The sequence below is a fragment of the Bufo bufo genome, chromosome 1 (assembly GCF_905171765.1).
Source record: "Bufo bufo chromosome 1, aBufBuf1.1, whole genome shotgun sequence".
Lineage (NCBI taxonomy): Eukaryota > Metazoa > Chordata > Amphibia > Anura > Bufonidae > Bufo > Bufo bufo.
The window spans coordinates 31,623,540-31,639,194 of NC_053389.1; positions in this window are offsets into that span (position 1 = coordinate 31,623,540).

Genomic DNA, 15,655 nt, shown 5'->3' on the forward strand with positions numbered 1-15,655 from the left:
AATATACAGGGGGAATAATATTATGGGGAATGGGGGACTATCTGTCTGGCTCTAGCACAATATTGGGGGGCAGCAGGAGGAGTTGTTGAGACACCAGGAAGGAGAGGATGAGAGTAAAGTGAGGAACCTAAAAAATAATCTGTGAAACTCTGCAGAGACGAGAAGCGGCTGAAAGAAGGTGTCATGGCGGTCTTATCTCTGGATGAAGACGTTGAGAAAAGTCTACATCACAGGAGACGTCACTGGATGTAACAGGTATGGTGCGGTATTCTACTGTAATAATATTACCCATGCACATATCTGTTTCTCGGTAGGGTAAGGGGTATATAGAATTTGACCCACACTGCCGCATCCGGCCCCAGACTTCAGGTAACACTGTGTTCTGAATTCTGGGGCCTCACACCCATCTACAACATTATCTGTACTCAGAGAGTTATCACTGTGTTACATAGGACTGCTAGTGATCTACTACAGTATTTGTTAAAAGGGGCGTGCCCGGGGTAGGGGGGTGGCACAATTTTTGGCTTTCCCCGGGTGCAGGCAACCCACGCTACGCCACTGCTCTCCTATCCTGTGAGTGTGACTGCGAGACACACTGACTGACTTACTGAGGTGAGCGTCCGACCGACCAGGGTCCTGGTCCGGTTGGTCCAGTGAGTGAGTGACTGCGACTCTGTGTCTGTCCTGAGTGAATCCGGGCTCTGACCCGCCTGGTGGGAGCGCCGGTGAGATTGTGATAATAAGCCCCATGCCAGGGGGTCCCTGATGTATTAACTGACCAATAACATAGAGATCCCAGTGCCAACTGCCTTGCTGGTGAACGATTGGCATATACTTCTGCTGTGGAGTAGGGGGGGCCCAAATTGAACTCTTGCACCAGGGCCCATGAGCCTATAGCTACGCCCCTGGTATGACCACAAGGGTGGCCCTCACTGGGCAGATGGAAATGTGACCAGGAGAGTTCCTCCAGCTTACAACAAGGCTGGAGTACCCCTCAGACATCATGTCTTAACTGAGGCTTTATAGCCCCTGTAGCCACACCCACAATCGGACACACCCAGTGCACACACACTAGGAAGGAAGTTAACCCTTCCAACACCAGGGAAGGGAAGACATCAACTTAAAGGGGAAGTACACACACAAACTTCACCTGTTGCCGCGGGCAACGGCATGCGTGGCAACCATGTCCTGGGGATCAGCCATAGGGCTGAGACACTGCCACCACATGCAAACAACACTACACGTTGCCATGGGCAACCAAGTGAAGGAAAGTGTCACAAAACACACCATAGGCCGTGACAATTCCACATAGATGTCTACAGAACCTGTTCTATTAAACGCTTATACAAATAGAGCCCCCCGACAGAGTGGAGAGGGTGTCAGCAGTAAGTTTGTGTTGATGTCACTGATTAATTTGCCCTTCCTCTGATCCGTCAGAACAATAACCACCAAAAAACGTATCCTGTCTTTTGAGCTAAAATAGAGATAAATGGAATATTTGCATTTCTTCTGTGTTTTGTACCCACTCCTGCTTTTGTCTACCAAATCATAAGCCAATTCTGATGGGACCGTACAGGCCTTACTGCTGCTACACAGACAGGATCCAGTGTGCGCCTCATTTTTATTTCATTCTGACAGATCAGAAGAAAGGTCAAATAAATGATGATGTCAGCCAGGCCGAAAGGCAAAATAGTGGCCCAGTCATGAAGTGGGGAGGGGGTTGAACAGCATGTGAAGTCCACAGAGTGTCCCTATGACAGAGCGGTGAGGTGGAAGCAGCATGAGGAGACCACACAGTGGCCCAATGACAAAGTATGGAGGTGGCGGCAGCATGAGGTGTGGAGGTGGCAGCAGTATGAGGAGGCCACCGAGTGGCAAAATCACAGAGTATGTAGTTGGCAGCAGTATTTGGAGGCCAGCGAGTGGCCAGGTCACATAATGTGGAGATGGCAGCAGCGGCAGCATGATACAACAGAGTGGCAAGGGGACATAGTGTGGACATGGCAGCATCAGTAGGTCACAGAGTGGTAAGGTGACAGTGTGGAGGTGGGTGGCAATACTAGTACTCGCTGAAGCTGATGGGTGAAAGAAGGAGCACTTGGCATCAGATGTTTGGCATCAGGCGGTTAACAGCATCAGAATAGTAGCTGAGGCAGGTAGCCAGAAGAAAACGGTCTCTTTTGTCAAAATGTTGGTGTGGCACCATGGATGATCTAGTCTGATGCATCAGGCATTGGTGTGTTGAAATCCTGGCTGATTCATCTTGATGCAGTGTCCCATTATGTGCTATATGTGGGCACTTTAAACTCTTGCTAAATGTCATATCAAATGTATTGTGGTATCATGCTGTAGTTCCCTTTAACAGGCTGGCAGTATTATTTACCTTTATTCGCTCCTAGGTGGTGCAGGAACCACTTAGATATGTAGCTGGGGGGGAGGGGGTTAAAGTTAGTGTGTCTTTCCACCAAAATATTTCAAAAGAGATTTTAGCGCACATCAGTGCAGCGCTTAACGTCGAATACAAGATTTTTTCTGAAGTGTACGGGACATAGCGGAGGAAGTAGGTCCGCGCTGGAAGAGCGAGATGCGGACCTCGTGTGGTTTCTGTGCTGCAGAAAGTCCCCGTAGTGTCCAGCAAGCAATACCGTAGATGGATGCGGGCTGGTGTGAATTATTTAGCATTTTTGTGCAGGGTTAGTGCATAGTGTTTTTACCTGTATTGGTGCGCCGCTCTTATGGACGCCGTAACGTAAGTGCGCAGTGTGTGAAACGTAAATACAAAATTTTAACACAACGTAATTCAGTCCATACAGCAAAAAGGACTTTCCCACATATAACTGCAGTGCTGAACGCTGAATATATCTTGATTTTTGTTTAGAAATATGCCGGCAATTGCAGCGGGGCCGGTGCAGTCACTGTACTCCGGCCCCGCCGCTCCAGTGCTGCACAATACAAATTTAAAATGTCTCATTCAATTAAAAGTGATTAAACATGCCCCCCCACTTTTAATATTACCGTACACCCTAACAGCTTCTGTAGAATGCAGGCAGGCAGGCCGGGTGGGCGGCAGCGTAACTCCCTGATGTCACATGCCTGCGCCGCCTACTTTATGAATGAAGCAGGCGGCGCAGGCACGTGACGTCAGTGAGTGACGCCCGGCCTGCCTGCGTTGTACAGAAGCTGTTAGGGTGTACGGTAATATTAGGAGTGAGCGGCATGTTTAATCACTTTTAATTGAATGAGACATTTTATATTTGTATACTGCAGCACTGGAGCGGTGTGTGTGTGGGGGGAATCTGTGGATGACAGTTTTATGTGGATGGCACTGTTATGGGCTGGGGGGGTCTGTGGATGGCACTGTTATGGGGTGGGGGGGTCTGTGGATGGCATATATAACAGTGCCATCCACAGATCCCCCATAATAGTGCCACCCACAGATCCCCCATAACAGTGCCATCCACAGATCCCCCATAACAGTGCCATCCACAGATCTCCCATAACAGTGCCATCCACAGATCCCCCATAACAGTGCCATCCACAGATCCCCCATAACAGTGTCAGCCACACTTTTCTACTGCTATACGTGAATAAAGTTTTTCAAGATATAAGTGCAGTAGCGAATTGCGAATTTATATTTCTTTTTCTACTGCTATACGCCAGTAAAGGCTTTACCAGATACAACTGCAACAGTAAACTGAGAATATATTTTTCTTGTAGTACTGAAATACGCCCCTATACGCTTTCACCAGAAATAACTGCAGAAGTGAACTGAAAATGTATTTTTCTTGTTGGACTGAAATAGTCCACTATACTCTTTCACCAGCAGTGCGTATGTATTTTTATTTTTTTTATGAAATAATACCCTATACTCTTTCACCAGAAATAAATGCAACCATGCAGTGCATTTAAATGTTTTGTTTATTACTGAAATACCACCCTATGCTCTTTCACACGAAATGACTGCAAATGATTTTAGCGTAAATAACACCACAATCAGTTTTTTGGGGGGGGCAACTAGTATATCACACCAGTAGAAATTATTTGTTTCAATGGCGTTTGTCACTATCTGTAGCTGAGGTAACGCAGCTAAACCGCAAACAAATGCTGCACTACCTAAATGCACTATATAGAAAGTATATTATTGGTATATAACACCCCTGCTTCAATCAGTTTTTATGGGGGGAACAGGTATATCACACCAGTAGAAATTATTTGTTCCAATAGCATTTGTCCCTCTATATAGCTGCAGTATCTCAGCAGAACCGCACACAACTGCTGCACAATACAAATGCACTATAATATACTTTCTATGTTAGAAAGTATATTATAGGTATATCACACCCCTCAGTATGTCACACCTATCGATAGCACAACGTTACCAGTCCTTAACACGTTCAGGACCTTGGACGAGAATGCTCGTCCTAACTTGCAGTTACTTAACGCACTACGACGAGCATTCTCATCCTAGGGTTAACGCGTTGCCCGACAACTGCTGCCGTGATCAGCAGCAGGGGCCCGGCTGATACTGACAGCCGGGCCCCTGCTGTATCTGCCAGCATCGGTGAAAACACTGATTCCGGCGGATTAGCCCCCTGTATGCCGCAGTTTGCGGCAGCTTGTACATCCTCATCGGGTCCCCGTGCTGCGGTGACGGGGAACCGAGGGTTGCTATTGCAGGTCAGATGCCTTGAACAGGCATCGGGACTGCCAGCTATGGAAGCCCAGGAGATCCAGCCCCAGACACTGACAGTTAAATACAGCACAATACAGATGTATTGTGCTGTATTGAAACAGGGATCAGACCCTGTCCCATAGTGGGACAAAAAAGAAAGTGAAAAAAGAAGTTGAAAAAAGAAAGTTTTACAATTATTATTTTTTTAAATAGGGAAAAAAAGAAAAGTAAACATACTAGGTATCAACGCGTCTGTATCAACCGGCTCTATAAAATATCACATGACCTAACCGCTCAGATGAACACCGTCAAAAAATAAAATAAAAATCTGTGCTAAAAAAACACAAAGCGATCAAAAAGGCGTATGCCCCGCAAAATAGTACCAATATAACCATCTCCTCATCCCGGAAAAAATGAGCCCTTACCTAAGACGATCGCCCAAAAAATAAAATAGAACTATGGCTCAGAATCTGGAGACACTAAAACATCTTTTTTTTGTTTTAAAAATGCTGTTATTGGGTAAAACTTAAGTAAATAAAAAAAGTATACATGTTAGGTATCGCCGTGTCCATAAGAACCTGCTCTATAAAAATATCACATGACCTAACCCCTCAGGTGAACACTGTAATTTTTTTTATAAAAAAGGTGTAAAAAAAAGCCATTTTTTGTCACATTACATCACAAAAAAGTGTAATAGCAAGCGATCAAAAAGTCATACGCACCCCAAAATAATGCCACTAAAACCGTCATCTCATCCCGCAAAAATGATACCCTACCTAAGATAATCGTCCAAAAACTGAAAAAACTATGGCTCTCAGAATATGGAGACACTAAAACAGGATTGTTATTGTTTCAAAAATGAAATCATTGTGTAAAACTTAAATAAATAAAAAAAGTATACATATTAGGTATTGCCACGTCCGTAATGACCGACTCTAAAAAAATACCACATGAGCTAACCCCTCAGGTGAACACCGTAAAAAAATAAAAATAAAAACGGTGTAAAAAAAGCAATTTTTTGTCACCTTACATCACAAAAAGTGTAACAGCAAGCGCTCAAAAAGTCATATGCACCCCAAAATAGTGCCAATCAAACCGTCATCTCATCCCACAGAAAACATATCCTACTTAAGATAATCACCCAAAAACTGAAAAAACTATGGCTCTCAGAATATGGAGACACTAAAACATGTTTTTTTTTTGTTTCAAAAAAGAAATCATTGTGTAAAACTTACATAAATTAAAAAATGTAGACATATTAGGTATCGTCGTGTCCGTAATAACCTTCTCTATAAAAATATCACAAGACCTAACCTGTCAGGTGAATATCGTAAAAAAAAATGGTGTAAATAAAGCCATTTTTTGTCACCTTACATCACAAAAAGTGTAACAGCAAGCGATCAAAAAGCCATATGCACCCTATAATAGTAACAATCAAACCGTCATCTCATCCCCCAAAAAAATAAGCCCCTACACAAGACAGTCACCCAAAAAATAAATTAAACTTCGGCTTTCAGAATGTGGAGACAGTAAAAAATCTTTTTTTTTCAAAAATGCTTTGTTATGTAAAACTGAAACATACAACCAAAAAAAAGTTGTTATATTTGGTATTGTCGCATCCGTGACAACCTGCTCTATAAAAATACCACATGATCTAACCTGTCAGATGAATGTTGTAAATAACAAGAAATTTAAACGGTGCCAAAACAGCTATTTCTTGTTACCTTGCCTCACAAAAATTGTAATATAGAGCAACCAAAAATCATATGTACCCTAAAATAGTACAAAACAAAACTGCCACCTTATCCCGTAGTTTCCAAAATGGGGTTACTTTTTTGGATTTTCTACTCTAGGGGTGCATCTGGGAGGCTTCAAATGGGACATGGTGTCAAAAAAACAGTCCAGCAAAATCTGCCTTCCAAAATCTGTATGGCATTCCTTTCCTTCTGCGCCCTGCCGTGTGCCCGTACAGCAGTTTACGACCACATATGGGGTGTTTCTGTAAACTACAGAATCAGGGCTATAAATATTGAGATTTGTTTGGCTGTTAACCGTTGCTTTGTAACTGGGAAAAATTGATTAAAATGGAAAATCTGCCAAAAAAAGGAAATTCTGAAATCTCATCTCTATTTATCATTAATTCTCGTGGAACACCTAAAGGGTTAACGATGTTTGTAAATCAGTTTTGAATACCTTGAGGGGTGTAGTTTGTAAAATTGGGACATTTTTCAGTGGGTTCTATTATGTAAGCCTCACAAAGTGACTTAAGACCTGAACTGGTCCTGAAAAAAAAATGGGGTTTTAGAAATTTTCTGAAAAATTTCAAGATTTGCTTGTAAACTTCTAAGCCTTGTAACATCCCCAAAAAATAAAATGGCATTCACAAAATGATCCAAACATGAAGCAGACATATGGGAAATGTAAAGTAATAACTATTTTTGGAGATATTTGAAAATAAATAAATAAAAATTGACTCAATTTCACCGCTGTCATGAAGTACAATACGTGACGAGAAAACAGTCTCAGAATGGCCTGGATAAGTAAAAGCGTTTTAAAGTTATCACCACTTAAAGTGACACATGTCAGAGGTGAAAAATGGCAGGGTCCTTAAGGGTTTAAAACGATTTTTGTGGCCCTATTAGCTAGCGTTTTGTGTCCCTAACAGTCTGTCCCTGCTCCACACAGCAACCTCTCCCTACACTGGCAAAAGACTGAATGAAAAATGGTGGCCAGATCGTGTTTATTTATAAGGTAGGGGGTGTGTCCATGTGCTGAAACGTCTCAATTGGCTGTCCTGTACCACCTGATGGATATGACATGGTTCAAAGTTCTTCACAATGTAAAAGAATATGGGGGTCGCGAATATCGCCATATGTTTGCCCGTTCAGCGAACAGCGAACGAGCAAAGTTCGCCGCGAAATGACCGCCGGGAGAAACGCAAGGCAATCTCTAGTAATGATGCCCACAATAATATACCCCAGTTGTAATATTGCGCCATAATGTGTGCCAGTAGAAAAAAAAACTTATAGTGCCCCCAGTACTACAAATGCCACCTTATAGTGCCCCCAGTAATGATTCTTTCTCCTTATGTGTGGCAGTACAAAATATGCCCACTTATAGTACCCCCAGTTATAATGGTGCCCATCCCTCTCGCCCAACAGCATGCTGTAAAAATAAACACAAATACTTACCTCCATGCCGCTGTCAGCAATGTGATACAGGACACAGACCTTTTCTGAGCTAGGTCCTTAGTTGCTTGCAGTCCGTCTCAGGTGACACGATGATGATGATGTCATCGCGCCACCTGAGACATCGGCTCCCGTGCCAAACATACAACTGACTCGCCCTCTTGAGTAAGGTGAAAACCCAGTAATGAAAATTACACTGTGGCAAGTACCCCTTGGGCTAGGCGTACCGCAGGTTGAGAAACACTGTTCTAGACGATGATAGGGAGAATGTAGGGACAGAACGTAACACAAATGTTTCATTCTGGGTGGATGGAAAGTAGGGATGATGCAAACGACTCAACAGATGATTCAAAACAAGAAGACGACTCATGGACAACTTACCTTTTGAGTTCTTTAGGCTCATTAACATGCACTGCCTGCTGCATTTGCATATGAATGAAATTAATGTGACCTCTCTACAATTCTTCATAGATGATGACGATCCGGAAACAGGAAGCCTCAAGGTCCTGATATGAGGAAGTAAAGTGTGACCTCAATGTGATGATTCCAGTCACTGAGAGCTAAAAAATCTAAAAATATCATTAAAAAAACCTGAGGAGCAGGACGGGACAGGTGAACTGTCTGCAATCACACGACACACAGTAGAAACATCTACCTGTAGTTTGCACTAGCATACATGATATTGCCCCTTCATTCATGAACACTGGAGGGCCTGCCCCCTGCTGACCATACTGTGCAGTTACCCATCTCTACTTTTTTATAAAGATGTATCATGATCTACAGTCCATGATTTATTCTGCATTCATTGATGAGAGAAATCCAGCACTAAGAAGTTGTTTTTGGAATGAAGCTTTCTCTGTGTGACTGCAATGATGATAAATGGAAGTGAATACAATATAAGGGCCTCCAGCTTGGATATAAAAAAAAGATACAGCCTCTAGTCTGAATACAAGATGAGACACGCCCTCTAGCCTGGATACTAGATGAGATACAGCTTTTAGCCTGGATACAAGATGAGATACGGCCTCTAGCCTGGATACAAGATAAAATACGGCCTATAGCTGGATACCAGATGAGATACGGCCTCTAGCCTGGATAAAAGGTGAGATATGGCCTCTAGCCTGGATATAAGATAAGATACGGCCTCTAGCCTGAATACAAGATGAGATACGGACTCTAGCCTGGATATAAGATGAGATATGGCCTCTAGCCTAGATACAAGATGAGATACGGCCTGTAGCCTGGATACAAATTGAGACACGGCCTCTAGCCTGGATACAAGATGAGATACGGCCTCTAGCCTGGATACAAGATGAGATACGGCCTCTAGCCTTTATACAAGATAAGATACAGCCTCTAGCCTAAATACAAGATGAGAAACGGCCTCTAGACTGGATACAAGATGAGATACGGCTTCTAGCCTCGATACAAGATGAGATACGGCCTCTAGCCTGGATTCAAGATGAGATACGGCCTCTCTCCTGGATACAAGATGAGATATGGCCTACAGCTTTGATACAAGATGAGATATATGGCCTCTAGCCTAAATACAAGATGAGATATATGGCCTCTAGCCTGGACACAAGATGAGATACAGCCTCTTGCCTGGATACAAGATGAGATACGGCCTCTAGCTTGGATACAGGATGAGATACGGCTTCTAGCCTGGATACAAGATGAGATTCGGCCTTTAGCCTGGATACAAGATGAGATACATCAAGTAGCCTGGAAACAATATGAGATACTGCCTCTAGCCTGGATACAAGATGAGATACGGCCTATAGCCTGGATACAAGATGAGATCTGGCCTCTAGCCTTAATTCAAAATAAGATACGGCTTCTAGCCTGGATACAAGATGAGATACGGCTTCTAGCCTGGATATAAGATAAGATACGGCCTCTAGCCTGAATACAAATTTAGATACAACCTCTAGCCTTGATACAAAATTAGATACAACCTCTAGTCTAAATACAAGATGAGATAAGACCACTAGCCTGGATACAAGATGAGATACTGCCTCTAGCGTGGAAGCAAGATGAGATACAGCCTCTAGCCTGGATACAAGATGACATACAGCCTCTATCCTGGATACAAGATGAGCTCCGGCCTCTTGCCTGGATACAATATGAGATACGGCCTCTAGCCTGGATTCAAGATGAGATACAGCCTCTAGCCTGAATGCAAGATGAGATACAGCCTCCAGCCTGGATACAAGATGAGATACAGCCTCTAGCCTGGATTCAAGATGAGATACGGCCTCTAGCCTGGATACAAGATGAGATAAGGCCTCTAGCCTGGATACAAGATGAGACATGGCCTCTAACCTGGAGACAAGATGAGATACGGCCTCTTGCCTGGATACAAAATCAGATACAGCCTCTAGCCTGTATACAAGATGAGATACGGCCTCTAGCCTGGATACAATATTAGATACAGCCTCTAGCCTTTATACAAGATGAGATATGACCTCTAACCTGGATACAAGATGAGATACAGCTTATAGCCTTGATTCAAGATGAGATACGACCTCTAGTCAGGATACAAGATGAAATACGGCCTCTATCCTGGATGCAAGATGAGATACAGCTTATAGCCTTGATTCAAGATGAGATACGGCCTCTAGCCTGGATACAAGATGAAATAGGGCCTCTATGCTGGATACAAGATGAAATTTGGCCTCTAGCCTGGATACAAAATGAGATACAGCATGTAGCCTTGATTCAAGATGAGATACGGCCTCTTGCCTGAATACAAGATGAGATATGCCCTATAGCCTGGATAAAAGATGAGATACGGCCTCTAGCCTGGATACAAGATGAGATAAAACCTCTATCCTGGATACAATATGAGATACAGACTCTATCCTGGATACAAGATGGGATGCGGCCTCTAGCCTGGATACAAGATGAGATACCGCTTCTAGCCTAGATACAAGATGAGATACGGCCTCTAGACTGGATACAAAATTAGATATAACTTCTAGTCTGAATACAAGATGAGATAAGATCTCTAGCCTGGATACAAGATGAGATACAGCCTCTAGCCTGGATTCAAGATGAGATACGGCCTATAGCCTGGATACAAGATGAGATAAGGCCTCTAGCCTGGATACAAGATGAGACATGGCCTCTAACCTGGAGACAAGATGAGATACGGCCTCTTGCCTGGATACAAAATCAGATACAGCCTCTAGCCTGTATACAAGATGAGATACGGCCTCTAGCCTGGATACAATATTAGATACAGCCTCTAGCCTTTATACAAGATGAGATATGACCTCTAACCTGGATACAAGATGAGATACAGCTTATAGCCTTGATTCAAGAAGAGATATGACCTCTAGTCAGGATACAAGATGAAATACGGCCTCTATCCTGGATACAAGATGAGATACAGCTTATAGCCTTGATTCAAGATGAGATACGGCCTCTAGCCTGGATACAAGATGAAATAGGGCCTCTATGCTGGATACAAGATGAAATTTGGCCTCTAGCCTGGATACAAAATGAGATACAGCATGTAGCCTTGATTCAAGATGAGATACGGCCTCTTGCCTGAATACAAGATGAGATATGCCCTATAGCCTGGATAAAAGATGAGATACGGCCTCTAGCCTGGATACAAGATGAGATACAGCATCTACACTGGATACAAGATGAGATATGACCTCTAGCCTGGATACAAGATGAGATACGGCCTCTACCCTAGATACAAGATGAGATACGGCCTCTAGCCTGCATACAAAATGAGATATGGCCTCTAGCCTGGATACAATATGAGATACGGCCTCTAGCCTGGATACAAGATGACATAAAACCTCTATCCTGGATACAAGATGAAATACGGCCTCTAGCCTGGATATATGATGGGATACGGCCTCTAGCATGGATACAAGATGAGATATGGCTTCTAGTCTGGATACAAGATGAGATATGACCTCTAGCCTGGATACAAAATGAGATATGGCCTCTAGCCTGTATAAAAGATGAGATATGGCCTCTAGCCTAGATACAAGATGAGATACGGCCTCTAGCCTGGATACAAAATTAGATACAACCTCTAGTCTGAATACAAGATGAGATAAGACCTCTAGCCTGGATACAAGATGAGATACGGCCTCTAGCCTAGATACAAGATGAGATACGGCCTCTAGCCTAGATACAAAATGAGATATGACCTCTAGCCTGGATTTAAGCTAAGATATGGCCTCTAGCCTGGATAAAATATGAGATACGGCCTCTAGCCTGGATACAAGATGAGACATGGCCTCTAACCTGGATACAAGATGAGATACTGCCTCTAGAGTAGATACAATATGAGATGCGGCCTCTAGCCTGGATACAAGATGAGATAAGGCCTCTAGCCTGGATACAATATGAGATACGGCCTCTAGCCTGGATACAATATGAGATACGGCTTCTAGCCTGGATACAAGATGAGATACGGCCTCTAGCCTGGATACAAAATTAGATACAACCTCTAGTCTAAATACAATATGAGATAAGACCACTAGCATGGATACAAGATGAGATACGGCCTCTAGTTTGGATACAAGATGAGCTATGACATCTAGCCTGGATACAAAATGAGATATGGCCTCTAGCCTGGATTCACGATGAGATACGGCCTCTAGCCTGCATACAAGATGAGATACGGCCTCTAGCCTGGATACAAGATGAGATAAAACCTCTATCCTGGATTCAAGATGAGAAACATCCTCTAGCCTTGATACAAGATGGGATATGGCCTCTAGCCTGGATACAAGATGAGATATGGCCTCTAGCCTGGATATATGATGGGATACGGCCTCTAGCCTGGATACAAGTTGAGATATGGCTTCTAGTCTGGATATAAGATGAGATATGACCTCTAGCCTGGATACAAAATGAGATATGGCCTCTAGCCTGTATAAAAGATGAGATATGGCCTCTAGCCTAGATACAAGATGAGATACGGCCTCTAGCCTGGATACAAGATGAGATAAAACCTCTATCCTGGATACAATATGAGATACAGACTCTATCCTGGATACAAGATGGGATGCGGCCTCTAGCCTGGATACAAGATGAGATACGGCTTCTAGCCTAGATACAAGATAAGATACTGCTTCTAGACTGGATACAAAATTAGATACAACCTCTAGTCTAAATACAAGATGAGATAAGATCTCTAGCCTGGATACAAGTTGAGATACGGCCTCTAGCCTAGATACAAGATGAGATACGGCCTCTATCCTAGATACAAAATGAGATATGACCTCTAGCCTGGATTTAAGATAAGATATGGCCTCTAGCCTGGATAAAATATGAGATACGGCCTCTAGCCTGGATACAAGATGAGATATGGCCTCTAACCTGGATACAAGATGAGATACTGCCTCTAGAGTAGATACAATATGAGATGCGGCCTCTAGCCTGGATACAAGGTGAGATAAGGCCTCTAGCCTGGATACAATATAAGATACGGCCTCTAGCCTGGATACAAGATGAGATACGGCTTCTAGCCTGGATACAAGATGAGATACGGCCTCTAGCCTGGATACAAAATTAGATACAACCTCTAGTCTAAATACAATATGAGATAAGACCACTAGCCTGGATACAAGATGAGATACGGCCTCTAGTTTGGATACAAGATGAGCTATGACATCTAGCCTGGATACAAAATGAGATATGGCCTCTAGCCTGGATTCACGATGAGATACGGCCTCTAGCCTGCATACAAGATGAGATACGGCCTCTAGCCTGGATACAAGATGAGATACGGCCTCTAGCCTGGATACAAGATGAGAAACATCCTCTAGCCTTGATACAAGATGGGATATGGCCTCTAGCCTGGATACAAGATGAGATATGGCCTCTAGCCTGGATACAAGATGAGATACGGCCTCTAGCCTGGATACAAGATGAGATATGGTCTCTAGCCTGGATACAAGATGAGATACGGCCTCTAGCCTGGTTAGAAAATGAGATATGGCCTCTAGCCTAGAAACAAGATGAGATATGGCCTCTAGCCTGGATACAAAATGAGATATGGCCTCTAGCCTGTATAAAAGATGAGATATGGCCTCTAGCCTAGATACAAGATGAGATACGGCCTCTAGCCTGGATACAAGATGAGATAAAACCTCTATCCTGGATACAATATGAGATACAGACTCTATCCTGGATACAAGATGGGATGCGGCCTCTAGCCTGGATACAAGATGAGATACCGCTTCTAGCCTAGATACAAGATGAGATACGGCCTCTAGCCTAGATACAAAATGAGATATGACCTCTAGCCTGTATTTAAGATAAGATATGACCTCTAGCCTGGATAAACTATGAGATACGGCCTCTAGCCTGGATACAAGATGAGATATGGCCTCTAACCTGGATACAAGATGAGATACTGCCTCTTGCCTGAATACAAGATGAGATATGCCCTATAGCCTGGATAAAAGATGAGATACGGCCTCTAGCCTGGATACAAGATGAGATACAGCATCTACACTGGATACAAGATGAGATATGACCTCTAGCCTGGATACAAGATGAGATACGGCCTCTACCCTAGATACAAGATGAGATACGGCCTCTAGCCTGCATACAAAATGAGATATGGCCTCTAGCCTGGATACAATATGAGATACGGCCTCTAGCCTGGATACAAGATGACATAAAACCTCTATCCTGGATACAAGATGAAATACGGCCTCTAGCCTGGATATATGATGGGATACGGCCTCTAGCATGGATACAAGATGAGATATGGCTTCTAGTCTGGATACAAGATGAGATATGACCTCTAGCCTGGATACAAAATGAGATATGGCCTCTAGCCTGTATAAAAGATGAGATATGGCCTCTAGCCTAGATACAAGATGAGATACGGCCTCTAGCCTGGATACAAAATTAGATACAACCTCTAGTCTGAATACAAGATGAGATAAGACCTCTAGCCTGGATACAAGATGAGATACGGCCTCTAGCCTAGATACAAGATGAGATACGGCCTCTAGCCTAGATACAAAATGAGATATGACCTCTAGCCTGGATTTAAGCTAAGATATGGCCTCTAGCCTGGATAAAATATGAGATACGGCCTCTAGCCTGGATACAAGATGAGACATGGCCTCTAACCTGGATACAAGATGAGATACTGCCTCTAGAGTAGATACAATATGAGATGCGGCCTCTAGCCTGGATACAAGGTGAGATAAGGCCTCTAGCCTGGATACAATATGAGATACGGCCTCTAGCCTGGATACAATATGAGATACGGCTTCTAGCCTGGATACAAGATGAGATACGGCCTCTAGCCTGGATACAAAATTAGATACAACCTCTAGTCTAAATACAATATGAGATAAGACCACTAGCATGGATACAAGATGAGATACGGCCTCTAGTTTGGATACAAGATGAGCTATGACATCTAGCCTGGATACAAAATGAGATATGGCCTCTAGCCTGGATTCACGATGAGATACGGCCTCTAGCCTGCATACAAGATGAGATACGGCCTCTAGCCTGGATACAAGATGAGATAAAACCTCTATCCTGGATTCAAGATGAGAAACATCCTCTAGCCTTGATACAAGATGGGATATGGCCTCTAGCCTGGATACAAGATGAGATATGGCCTCTAGCCTGGATATATGATGGGATACGGCCTCTAGCCTGGATACAAGATGAGATATGGCTTCTAGTCTGGATACAAGATGAGATATGACCTCTAGCCTGGATACAAAATGAGATATGGCCTCTAGCCTGTATAAAAGATGAGATATGGCCTCTAGCCTAGATACAA